Source organism: Bufo gargarizans, chromosome 10 (assembly GCF_014858855.1).
Source record: "Bufo gargarizans isolate SCDJY-AF-19 chromosome 10, ASM1485885v1, whole genome shotgun sequence".
Taxonomy (NCBI): domain Eukaryota; kingdom Metazoa; phylum Chordata; class Amphibia; order Anura; family Bufonidae; genus Bufo; species Bufo gargarizans.
Window position 1 is genome coordinate 931,689 of NC_058089.1, and position 13,089 is coordinate 944,777.

Below are 13,089 nucleotides of genomic sequence, written 5' to 3' on the forward strand. Positions count from 1 at the left end.
TCTCTCCAGACTTTGTTTCCACTCGATCTGCCGGGGGATTAACCGAATATATGAGGTGGCGGGAAAACTGCACCGACCCCAGGATGGCATCGTCTTCAGCCAACAATATGCCGGTGTCCATGTTAGCAAATTTCCTGCACCGCCCTCGGCGCGCACCATTCCCGCCCAACCGCCGAAACGTTTTTACACTGGTTGTGCGACTAAATATTCTCTCTCCGCTGGTGAAGAAGGGGAATTGTGACGATTTACATCTAAGTCAGTCGCAAGTCCTTTTATAAATAAGTGACTGCACCAGCAGAATAGTGAGTGCAGCTCTGGAGTATAATACAGGATGTAACTCAGGATCAGTACAGGATAAGTAATGTATGTACACAGTGACTGCACCTGCAGCATAGTGAGTGCAGCTCTGGAGTATAATACAGGGTGTAACTCAGGATCAGTACAGGATAAGTAATGTATGTACACAGTGACTGCACCAGCAGAATAGTGAGTGCAGCTCTGGAGTATAATACAGGATGTAACTCGGGATCAGTACAGGATAAGTAATGTATGTACACAGTGACTGCACCTGCAGCATAGTGAGTGCAGCTCTGGAGTATAATACAGGGTGTAACTCAGGATCAGTACAGGATAAGTAATGTATGTACACAGTGACTGCACCAGCAGAATAGTGAGTGCAGCTCTGGAGTATAATACAGGATGTAACCCAGGATCAGTACAGGATAAGTAATGTATGTGCACAGTGACTGCACCGACAGAATAGTGAGTGCAGCTGTGGAGTATAATACAGGATGTAACTCAGGATCAGTACAGGATAAGTAATGTATGTGCACAGTGACTGCACCGGCAGAATAGTGAGTGCAGCTCTGGAGTATAATACAGGATGTAACTCAGGATCAGTACAGGATCAGTAATGTATGTACACAGTGACTGCACCAGCAGAATAGTGAGTGCAGCTCTGGAGGATAATACAGGATGTAACTCGGGATCAGTACAGGATCAGTAATGTATGTACACAGTGACTGCACCAGCAGAATAGTGAGTGCAGCTCTGGAGGATAATACAGGATGTAACTCGGGATCAGTACAGGATCAGTAATGTATGTACACAGTGACTGCACCAGCAGAATAGTGAGTGCAGCTCTGGAGTATAATACAGGATGTAACTCAGGATCAGTACAGGATAAGTAATGTATGTACACAGTGACTGCACCAGCAGAATAGTGAGTGCAGATCTGGAGTATAATACAGGATGTAACTCAGGATCAGTACAGGATAAGTAATGTATGTACACAGTGACTGCACCAGCAGAATAGTGAGTGCAGCTCTGGAGTAAAATACAGGATGTAACTCAGGATCAGTACAGGATCAGTAATGTATGTACACAGTGACTGCACCAGCAGAATAGTGAGTGCAGCTCTGGAGGATAATACAGGATGTAACTCGGGATCAGTACAGGATCAGTAATGTATGTACACAGTGACTGCACCAGCAGAATAGTGAGTGCAGCTCTGGAGTATAATACAGGATGTAACTCAGGATCAGTACAGGATAAGTAATGTATGTACACAGTGACTGCACCAGCAGAATAGTGAGTGCAGCTCTGGAGTATAATACAGGATGTAACTCAGGATCAGTACAGGATAAGTAATGTATGTACACAGTGACTGCACCAGCAGAATAGTGAGTGCAGCTCTGGAGTATAATACAGGATGTAACTCAGGATCAGTACAGGATAAGTAATGTATGTACACAGTGACTGCACCAGCAGAATAGTGAGTGCAGCTCTGGAGTATAATACAGGATGTAACTCAGGATCAGTACAGGATAAGTAATGTATGTACACAGTGACTGCACCAGCAGAATAGTGAGTGCAGCTCTGGAGTATAATACAGGATGTAACTCAGGATCAGTACAGGATAAGTAATGTATGTATGTACACAGTGACTGCACCAGCAGAATAGTGAGTGCAGCTCTGGAGTATAATACAGGATGTAACTCAGGATCAGTACAGGATAAGTAATGTATGTACACAGTGACTGCACCAGCAGAATAGTGAGTGCAGCTCTGGAGTATAATACAGGATGTAACTCAGGATCAGTACAGGATAAGTAATGTATGTACACAGTGACTGCACCAGCAGAATAGTGAGTGCAGCTCTGGAGTATAATACAGGATGTAACTCAGGATCAGTACAGGATAAGTAATGTATGTACACAGTGACTGCACCAGCAGAATAGTGAGTGCAGCTCTGGAGTATAATACAGGATGTAACTCAGGATCAGTACAGGATAAGTAATGTATGTACACAGTGACTGCACCAGCAGAATAGTGAGTGCAGCTCTGGAGTATAATACAGGATGTAACTCAGGATCAGTACAGGATAAGTAATGTATGTACACAGTGACTGCACCAGCAGAATAGTGAGTGCAGCTCTGGAGTATAATACAGGATGTAACTCAGGATCAGTACAGGATAAGTAATGTATGTACACAGTGACTGCACCAGCAGAATAGTGAGTGCAGCTCTGGAGTATAATACAGGATGTAACTCAGGGATCAGTACAGGATAAGTAATGTATGTACACAGTGACTGCACCAGCAGAATAGTGAGTGCAGCTCTGGAGTACTAATACAGGATGTAACTCAGGGATCAGTACAGGATAAGTAATGTATGTACACAGTGACTGCACCAGCAGAATAGTGAGTGCAGCTCTGGAGTATAATACAGGATGTAACTCAGGATCAGTACAGGATAAGTAATGTATGTACACAGTGACTGCACCAGCAGAATAGTGAGTGCAGCTCTGGAGTATAATACAGGATGTAACTCAGGATCAGTACAGGATAAGTAATGTATGTACACAGTGACTGCACCAGCAGAATAGTGAGTGCAGCTCTGGAGTATAATACAGGATGTAACTAAATGATTTTCCTATTTCATGACGTAAAGTCATAGTTTTATTAAAGACACGGAGGCGAGTATTGCTATCTCCTTCTTTACTTTCCACCAATAGCAGCAAAGAAGAAATTTACATAATCATAACAATAAAGGATCCACCCCTCTCAGATCCTATAATAAGCAGCGTCCTCTTAGTAACTTCCTCTTTCTTTGGAACCGAAACACCAACTTCATAACCGGAACTGGAACCGAAACCGGAAACCGGAACTGGATCCGAGAATGATAAACGACCGGTCCATCACGCCGTAGAACTCAAGCCAACATGGCTAACACCTCCGGAAACCGGGAACAACGCAGAAGTCCATACATCGTGGAACCTTCAACCTGAAACAAAGCAAATAATATAGCCAGTGTAAGAGGCAGGCAGAAATTGAACAAAAACCGACCCAGGAAACGGTCGTATATTATAAGGTCGCTGAAAACAGAACCATAAACAGTCAGTAATACAACTATGCAAGTATACGTAATAAATAACCATAAACGACAATGTAAACAGTCCAATAAATGAAAACCACAAAAGGGCGGGCAGGAACAACCCAGGGCGGGCAATACTCGCCTCCGTGTCTTTAATAAAACTATGACTTTACGTCATGAAATAGGAAAATCATTTAGTTTTACCTCAAGACACGGAGGCTCATATTGCAAGTTCAAAGCTGATCAATAATCGATGAAAACACATGAGGGGGCGGACGAAAATAAAATTCTCTGAACGGTGTGGCCGTAGACCAGTCAGCCAAGCGCAAAATGTCCTCCAAACGAGCCCCCGAAACGGCCAGGGCAGTGGCAGCCGCGCCCCTGGCCGAATGAGCGGTAAAGACCGCCGTATCAATCCCAGACAGGGACATGACCCACTTCATCCAACGCGCCAATGTGGGACTAGACACCGGGCCAAAAGGATGGCGGATGGAGAGGAACAGTTGCGGAACGTCCGCAGAGCGGTGAGTCCTAGTACGCGACTCATACTCCCGCAAACAGGCTACCGGACAGAGCGCCGGGGAAGACGGGAAACAGGGATAAGAGACAGACCGAATATTAGTCTTAGTGCGCCGCGTAATGTTAAACGTGACGCCCTCGGGAGAAAAGGACCTAGCGTCGTGATCCAAAGCCCTGACATCGGAAACCCTCTTACAAGAAATGAGACAAAAGAGGGTCAACAACTTGGCCGACAGTTGCCGGAGAGAAAGAGCCGCGTTCACGGGCCACGCAGAGAGAAAAGAGAGGACCAGGGAAACGTCCCACGTAGTGGTGAAGCGAGGCCGAGGAGGCCGAGCCAAGCGTGATCCACGTAGCAGGCGTGACACCGAAGGGTGTTGACCCGCCGGAACGCCATCAAAACCCTGATGAGTCGAAGAAATCGCCGAACGGAACAAATTAATGGTCCGATAAGCCTTACCCGCCTCAAAAAGGGATGTAAGGAACTGCAGCAAATGGGTCACAGGCGCCGAAACGGGATCAAGGTTCCGTTCCACGCACCAGCTAACCCAAGATCCCCAAGCTGCCCGGTAAGATTTTCGGGTGCCGGGAGCCCAAGCGTTGTCCAGGAGGCGTCTAGTTGCCTCCGAAATGCCTGCGACCTCTCCGGGAGTCCGGAGATCCGGCACGCCAGGAGCTGAAGGGAGCCGTCGAGCAGCAGGGGGTGAGGAGCACCCAGAGGGCCCTGGAGGAGATCCGTCCGACCCGGAAGGAGGAGAGGCACGTCCGTCAGGAGTTCCAGGAGAACCGGGTACCATGCTTGAGTCCCCCAGAAGGGGATCACCACCACCAACTCCGCAACCTGACGACGAACCTGCAGCAGCATCCTCGGGATCATGGCGAAAGGAGGAAACGCGTATTGCAGAGCCGAAGACCAGTCCTGAAGGAACGCATCCACCGCCTCCGCCTCCGGATCCGGGCGCCAGCTGAAGAACCTGGGAAGGTGAGTATTGAGCCGTGACGCGAAGAGGTCCACGGCGCAAGGGCCCCAGGTATCCGAGATCGTGGAGAACATCTCCGGCGCTAGCCTCCAGTCGCTGCCGTCCGTGAAGCAGCGGGAACTCCGATCCGCCCGGACGTTGTGTAGACCCGGAAGGTACTCCGCCTGCACCATGATGTCCCTGGAGAGACAGTAGGACCAAAACTCCTTCGCCAGTCGTGCCAAGGTAGCCGACTGGGTGCCGCCCAGGTGATTGACATAGCGGACCGCCGACACATTGTCCATACGTAATCGGATGCAGGCATGCGCCATGCCATTGGAGAAACTGCGGATGGCAAACGAGCCCGCCAGGAGTTCCAGAGCGTTGATGTGAAGACGGCCCTCGGCCTCCGACCACTGACCCCCGGTGGAGACACCTTCGCAGTGGGCACCCCAGCCCAGGAGACTCGCGTCCGACTCTATCGTGAATTCCGGTTGAAATCCGAAGATCGCTCTGCCGTTCCAGGCTTCCAAGTTGTCTAACCACCAACGAAGTTCCTCCTGAGCCTCCTGATCCAGAACCACCATGTCCGCGAACGAGGCCCCGGAATGAAGGTGAGCAATCTTCAGGCGCTGAAGGGCCCGATAATGGAGAGGGGCTGGAAACACCGCCTGGATGGAGGAGGCCAACAGGCCAATAATGCGAGCCAGGTGACGCAGGGACAGGGACGACGCTGAAAGGGCATGTCTCAATTCCTTGCGGATCGTCCGCAATTTCTCTGACGGGAGACTGAGAGATTCCGCAACAGAGTCCACCGTGAAGCCCAGGAATTCCATCCGTCGAGACGGCGTGAGGCAGGACTTCTCGGGGTTCAGTAGAAAACCAAGAGCCGAAAGGAGGTCCGACGTCCATTGAAGGTGCCGAAGCAGCGCCGCCTGACATTGATGCATAAGGAGGATGTCGTCCAGATAGATGACTAGACGTACACCCCGACTCCGCAGCCAGGCAACGACCGGACGCAGGAGCTTGGTAAAGCACCATGGCGCCGAAGAAAGGTCGAACGGGAGGCAAGTGAAGCGCCACACTTCGCCCTTCCACAAGAAGCGCAGGAGATCCCTGGACGAAGCGGCAATCAGGACCGTCAGATAGGCATCTTTGAGGTCCAGTTTCACCATCCAGTCCCCTGGGATCAGTAAGTCCCGAAGGAGGTGAATACCCTCCATCTTGAAGTGGCGGTAGCGCACCACGGAGTTCAGGGCCCGGAGATTTATAACCGGACGCATTTGCCCACCTTTCTTCTGAACTAGGAAGATGTTGCTGAGCACGCCCCTCGGGGCGGAAGGGGCCCTCTCGATCGCCCTCTTTTGAAAAAGGGAAAACAGCTCTAAGTCCACGAGCTCTCTGTCTGGTGGGGCTAGGGGAAGTGGTGGGGGAGAAGGAATGAGGTTTGGTGAACCCGTGAGCTCTATGTGGAACCCCTGTACAGTGGTCAGAACCCACGGGTCTGATGTAATGCTGGACCAAACGTGGAAACAAAGACGGAGTCTGCCCCCTACACAAGGAACCAAAGAAGCCCCCACTGGGGGAAGACTTACCGAAGGACTTTCGGAAATTAGGATTTCCTCGGACAGACCTCGAACTCCATTGGCCGCCTCTGGCCGGAAAGAACGGAGGAGGATTCCTTTGGTCCTGGAAGGGCGGTCTTTGATTGAAGGAGCCTCTGCCCGAGCTGCGGGCCTGGAAACTGGAGCGGCCGGACAGACGGCCCCTACTACTGCCGGCCCTAGTGGAGACCCGTCCCTGAAAGACCCTTCTCATGGAGGACTGGGCCTTGTCCAGGGCGGTAAATGCCCCTACGTATCTGCTGAGGTCCTTAATAAAGGAATCCCCGAACAGCAGACCCTGAGCATCCCTTCCTGACTCAGTGAGTGCCAGGTTGGCCAATTTCGGGTCAATTTTAAACAAAATGGCTTTACGCCGTTCAATGGCCAGGGAGGAGTTTGTGCTGCCCGCGATACAAATGGCCCTCTGTATCCAGCCCGTAAGCTCCTCCGGATCTATCGGAGAGCCGTCCGCTCTGGCCGATTCGGCCATCTCAAAAATTTTGGCAAGGGGGCCAAAAATGTCAAGGAGTTTATCCTGACAACTCCTAATTGCGGAATCTAACCCCATGCGGGGGTTCCAGCCGGTTTTAGCCAAGAACTGGGTCATCTTTGGATCCACAGATGGCGTATCACAGACCTTGTTGGGGATCAATGGTCTGGGGCATTCGGCTCGGAGCTTGCTGCGCGCCTCTTTGCTAAGAGGACGGCGCACCCAATGTTCCAGGTAATCGCTCACATGAGCCACTGGCAGCCACTCCGCCGACCTAGGGTGGTGGAGGGAATCAGGATCAAATAATGGGATGCCTGAGGGGTCCACCAGGGTAGAAACCGTGTTAGGGGCAGTGGCGGAGGCGCCCACGGACCCAGAGGTGGAAGGCCTAGGGCCAGCATCATCTGGAAATTCAGATTCCATCTCCCCTTCAGATTGGCCGCTTGCCTCCGCATAAGCCTCCATATCAGATTCTACATCCGAATCTATATCATCAGTTTGTGCTCTAGCACATTTTCACTTTCGCGTCCGTTCTGCCTGACGCGGCAAGGCTCTTTTGCGCGATCTAAGCGCGCTATCATGGGTGGCTTGGATCACACCAATCATAGTCTCCTGGGGTGCAGGAGGTTCAACAATGGTAGGCTGCGGGCTCATAAGCACAGGCGCGGGAATAGAGGGGCCAGGGGCATGGGCAGCTAGGGCCTGAGAGATGGTTTTAGAGATCATAGAAGACATGGATCCCATTGCCTCTATAATAGCGCTGGAGACCGAGCGTTGAAGCTCTAGGGCCTGCGCATTCACGGTTGGAATATCGGGGTCCCCAGTGCATGGGGTGGGGATTGACCCAGAGGGGGAGCGATCAGAGGACATAATATGGCTAAAGGTAAATATATATATATATAACCAGCCTGAAGGCCTAACCTAGTAGGGAGGTCTAAGCTAAAATGGCCAAGAATAGAAAAGGAAAACCTAAACTAACTAGGGGTTAATCACCCCAGACGCCGCCGAACCGGAGCAGGAGCACAGCCAGCCGACCGACCGAACACCAGACCGGAAGTGATGTCCGAAATCCCGCGATAGGAAGGGCGGGAGCTCCCCAAGATGGCCGCTGAGATCCCGCGAGATCTCGGAGCCGCGGGAAGCGAGCGGGACCCGCCGCTGACACCTGAAGCGCCGATAACCAGAGGGGAGAACCGGCGCAGCGATAGGAGGTAAAGCAGAGCAAACCCCTCAAGAGAAACAGCGGCGAAACACACTAGAACCCGACGCAGGGGAGGAAGAACGGAGGGCAGGGGGGAAAAGGGAGGGGGGGGGAGAGACCCCCAAGCGATAAACGCAATAAGCGTGGGGCAAACAGACCAAAATAAGGAAAAATACCCACAATGAGGGGAAACACCAAACCCAGCAAAAGGGTAGAAGGCTATGTATAATAGACAATCCTTAATAAAAACACAGGTTAATAGAATAAATGAGACTCATAAAACATGTAATAACAGCCATAAAACACAGAAATGACTTATCTCTGGTGGAGCAGCAAAGAAAGAGGAAGTTACTAAGAGGACGCTGCTTATTATAGGATCTGAGAGGGGTGGATCCTTTATTGTTATGATTATGTAAATTTCTTCTTTGCTGCTATTGGTGGAAAGTAAAGAAGGAGATAGCAATATGAGCCTCCGTGTCTTGAGGTAAAACTCAGGATAAGTAATGTATGTACACAGTGACTGCACCAGCAGAATAGTGAGTGCAGCTCTGGAGTATAATACAGGATGTAACTCAGGATAAGTAATGTATGTACACAGTGACTGCACCAGCAGAATAGTGAGTGCAGCTCTGGAGTATAACACAGGGTGTAACTCAGGATCAGTACAGGATAAGTAATGTATGTACACAGTGACTGCACCAGCAGAATAGTGAGTGCAGCTCTGCAGTATAATACAGGATGTAACTCAGGATCAGTACAGGATAAGTAATGTGTGTACACAGTGACTGCACCAGCAGAATAGTGAGTGCAGCTCTGGAGTATAATACAGGATGTAACTCAGGATCAGTACAGGATAAGTAATGTATGTACACAGTGACTGCACCAGCAGAATAGTGAGTGCAGCTCTGGAGTATAATACAGAATGTAACTCAGGATCAGTACAGGATAAGTAATGTATGTACACAGTGACTGCACCAGTGGAATAGTGAGTGCAGCTCTGAAGTATAATACAGGATGTAACTCAGGATCAGTACAGGATAAGTAATGTATGTACTCAGTGACTGCACCAGCAGAACAGTGAGTGCAGCTCTGGAGTATAATACAGGATGTAACTCAGGATCAGTACAGGATAAGTAATGTATGTGCACAGTGACTGCACCAGCAGAATAGTGAGTGCAGCTCTGGAGTATAATACAGGATGTAACTCAGGATCAGTACAGGATAAGTAATGTACTTACACAGTGACTGCACCAGCAGAATAGTGAGTGCAGCTCTGGAGTATAATACAGGATGTAACTCAGGATCAGTACAGGATAAGTAATGTATGTACACAGTGACTGCACCAGCAGAATAGTGAGTGCAGCTCTGGAGTATAATACAGGATGTAACTCAGGATCAGTACAGGATAAGTAATGTATGTACACAGTGACTGTACCAGCAGAATAGTGAGTGCAGCTCTGGAGTATGGGATGTATTTGCAGCCCACAGATGACGGGTTGGATAAAGATGAAGCAGAGCAGGATTACGCTCCTCCACCCTCTGCTCATGGACGCCCGCTCCCCGGAGGCAGTGTCGCCGAGCTGTGTACATACGAGCAGCTTGTGGGTCGTCCATTTGCAGACTCTTCTGTGATTTATATGTGAGTTTTTTTCGGATCATTTGCTGCGATGAATCACAGTTTATCAGCACAATGACCGATTTATCAAACATACGTTTGTGCCAAATGTTTAGTGCAATCGTCTTCTGGTGGCGCTTTCTCTATTGTGTTTTCTTGGTGTCCTCTGCAGAAATGCGTCTGTGGCCCCGCGCCTCATGTTTAGCGCACTTTGGGGCCCCTCTAATGAGCTACAAAAACACTTGAGCTGGAATGTTCCTATGAATATTGTATAGGGCAGTGATGGTGAACCTCTTAGAGACCGAGTGCCCAAACTGCAACCCAAAACCCACTTATTTATCGCAAAGTGCCAACACGGCAACTTACCCTGAACACCAATATCCTATATCTTCCATGTACTTTATCATTTAGCTATAGCAGCCGGCCTACATTCAGTGCGCCGCCTGTGCTGTTCATAGTGCGCCCTGCGCTGATGAATGGCAGGAAAAGTCTAAGGCATATTGGTACACCATAGACTTTCTCCAGGGTGAGGGTGCCCACAGAGAGGGCTCTGAGTGCCGCCTCTGGCACCCGTGCCATAGGTTCGCCATCACTGGTATAGGGGCTGGAATGATCGCTGTGGGGCTCAGAGAAGGAGCCGCTATTCCGCTTCAGTGTGGTAATGGCGGCTGTGAAAGCTCGTATTCCGGGCCGGTTACTTTACCGTTAAGCTAATCACTCTCTAATTAATACACATTTCAGAATAATTTATACTGGTGCGATCACACGCTGCAGGATTAAAGCACCGCGCCAGCTTGCCTTGAATATTACATTCGTGTTCTACTCCAATCACATCCAAAGCTGCATTAAATCTTTGCTGGTTTTCTGTTCACTGCCAGATGGTCAGCCTCCATAGGGAGCATGCTCAGCATCAGTTCACTTGTAGGGGCCGTGCTGCACCCCTTCACTGCTGGGGGCTGGGGTCTCTGCTAAAACAGAGGGCGGACCGACCCCCAACAGTCAGAGAGGTGGCAACCTGTGCCGATGATTTGTGCAGTCGTACAGTCACCTTGCATGTATATATCAGTAGTGTGCCCACTGTGGTATTATATGGGCACTGCTACATGGGACTGCTACATGGGACTGTATGGAGATATTATACGGGCACTGCTACATGGGACTGTATGGAGCTATTATACGGGCACTGCTACATGGGACTGTATGGAGCTATTATATGGGCACTGCTACATGGGACTGTATGGAGATATTATACGGGCACTGCTACATGGGACTGTATGGAGCTATTATATGGGCACTGCTACATGGGCCTGTATGGCGCTATTATATGGGCACTGCTACATGGGACTGTATGGAGCTATTATACGGGCACTGCTACATGGGACTGTATGGAGCTATTATATGGGCACTGCTACATGGGACTGTATGGAGCTATTATACGGGCACTGCTACATGGGACTGTATGGAGCTATTATATGGGCACTGCTACATGGGACTGTATGGAGCTATTATACGGGCACTGCTACATGGGACTGTATGGAGCTATTATATGGGCACTGCTACATGGGACTGTATGGAGCTATTATATGGGGACTGCTACATGGGACTGTATGGAGCTATTATATGGGCACTGCTACATGGGCCTGTATGGAGCTATTATACGGGCACTGCTACATGGGACTGTATGGAGCTATTATACGGGCACTGCTACATGGGACTGTATGGAGCTATTATATGGGCACTGCTACATGGGACTGTATGGAGCTATTATATGGGGACTGCTACATGGGACTGTATGGAGCTATTATATGGGCACTGCTACATGGGACTGTATGGAGCTATTATACGGGCACTGCTACATGGGACTGTATGGAGCTATTATACGGGCACTGCTACATGGGACTGTATGGAGCTATTATATGGGCACTGCTACATGGGCCTGTATGGCGCTATTATATGGGCACTGCTACATGGGACTGTATGGAGCTATTATACGGGCACTGCTACATGGGACTGTATGGAGCTATTATAGGGGCACTGCTACATGGGACTGTATGGAGCTATTATACGGGCACTGCTACATGGGACTGTATGGAGCTATTATATGGGCACTGCTACATGGGACTGTATGGAGCTATTATATGGGGACTGCTACATGGGACTGTATGGAGCTATTATATGGGCACTGCTACATGGGACTGTATGGAGCTATTATATGGGCACTGCTACATGGGACTGTATGGAGCTATTATATGGGGACTGCTACATGGGACTGTATGGAGCTATTATATGGGCACTGCTACATGGGCCTGTATGGCGCTATTATATGGGCACTGCTACATGGGACTGTATGGAGCCATTATATGGGCACTGCTACATGGGACTGTATGGCGCTATTATATGGGCACTGCTACATGGGACTGTATGGAGATATTATATGGGCACTGCTACATGGGACTGTATGGAGCTATTATATGGGCACTGCTACATGGGACTGTATGGAGCTATTATACGGGCACTGCTACATGGGACTGTATGGAGCTATTATATGGGCACTGCTACATGGGACTGTATGGAGCTATTATACGGGCACTGCTACATGGGACTGTATGGAGCTATTATATGGGCACTGCTACATGGGACTGTATGGAGCTATTATATGGGCACTGCTACATGGGACTGTATGGAGCTATTATATGGGCACTGCTACATGGGACTGTATGGAGCTATTATACGGGCACTGCTACATGGGACTGTATGGAGCTATTATATGGGCACTGCTACATGGGACTGTATGGCGCTATTATATGGGCACTGCTACATGGGACTGTATGGAGCCATTATATGGGGACTGCTACATGGGACTGTATGGAGATATTATATGGGCACTGCTACATGGGACTGTATGGAGCTTTTATATGGGCACTGCTACATGGGACTGTATAGAGCCATTATATGGGGACTGCTACATGGGACTGTACGGAGCTATTATATGGGCACTGCTACATGGGACTGTATGGAGCTATTATATTGGCACTGCTACATGGGACTGTACGGAGCTATTATATGGGCACTGCTACATGGGACTGTATGGAGCTATTATATGGGCACTCTTCCTTGGGTATTATTTTGGCGCTGTGTTGCAATCCTCTTTGGCACTAAATGGTGGTATTATTTGGGCAGTGTGAGGCACATTTTTTAGGGGGTATTTTGGCAGTACAACTGAACCCATCATTTCTTGCTTTCTCAATATCCCTAACCCTAACCCCCCAGTCTTCATCCAGTCCAGTAATTGTATATAATGGAATAGTTATCTGCCCCTGGTCTCTG